The sequence below is a fragment of the Loa loa genome, assembly GCF_000183805.2.
Source record: "Loa loa unplaced genomic scaffold supercont3.81, whole genome shotgun sequence".
Classification (NCBI taxonomy): Eukaryota; Metazoa; Nematoda; class Chromadorea; order Rhabditida; family Onchocercidae; genus Loa; species Loa loa.
In genome coordinates this window covers 236,839-237,736 of record NW_018108261.1, presented here as the reverse complement: position 1 = coordinate 237,736, position 898 = coordinate 236,839, and positions in this window count along the sequence as shown.

The following is an 898-nucleotide window of genomic DNA, read 5'->3' as shown; positions in this document are numbered from 1 at the left end:
CCGCCTTGTATACATAAACAAATTTTTCTAAGCATTCTATCATTTAGACAAAAAAAAAAAAAAAAACGAAAAAAGGTTATCGATTGATTAGGTTTTAATTATCTGATATTAAAGGTTATGCATTGATAATGATATTTCGCTTCTCTCGTCTTTAAGATTATCTAGTATTATAAGTCTTTCTTCTTAAGTTTAATTTTTCGATTATATTAATCGATTTAATTCCAAAATTAATTTCATATCCAAAAAAAAAAAAACTGATCTGTTATCTTCTAGTGATATGTAAAGGAAATGAATTACTGAAATGGATTACTTTATAGATTCAAACATTTCTCATTATTATATGTAGAATTTGTCTTGGAAATTGATCATTTACATAATTTATAAAAGTAAAAAACTTTTTTTAAAATTTTTAATTTTTGTTAAATTTTTACAAATTATCCATTTGATAATATTTCATTTATTTATTCGTATGATTATCTTCTAAATATTCTTTGTATTGTTGATATTTCAAATTTAAATATTACAGATTAGCTAATCTGATCACATCTCTATTCATCACTAATGGATATTTTAAAATTTCAATGAAACATTCCCTTCTCTCTCTCTCTCTCTTCCATCTTTTTTCAGAAAAAGAAAAAAAGTTTGCCTAAATTATTTCAAAAATTTCAAACAAAGATAAAATGTATCATATGAAGACGTATACGTCGAGTTTGGTTATTGTTTCTTTTTTTTTTTTTTGTTTCCCTTCTTTCTCTCTCTTTCTGTTTCTATCTCCTTCCCTCTCTCTTTTTTTGTCCTTTTTTCATGAAGAGAACTTTTCGTTTTGCTTTTTTTTTTCTTTTTTTGCGGTCACATAAAAAGAAAAAGAAAAAATCACAATTTAAAAAAAAAAAAAAAA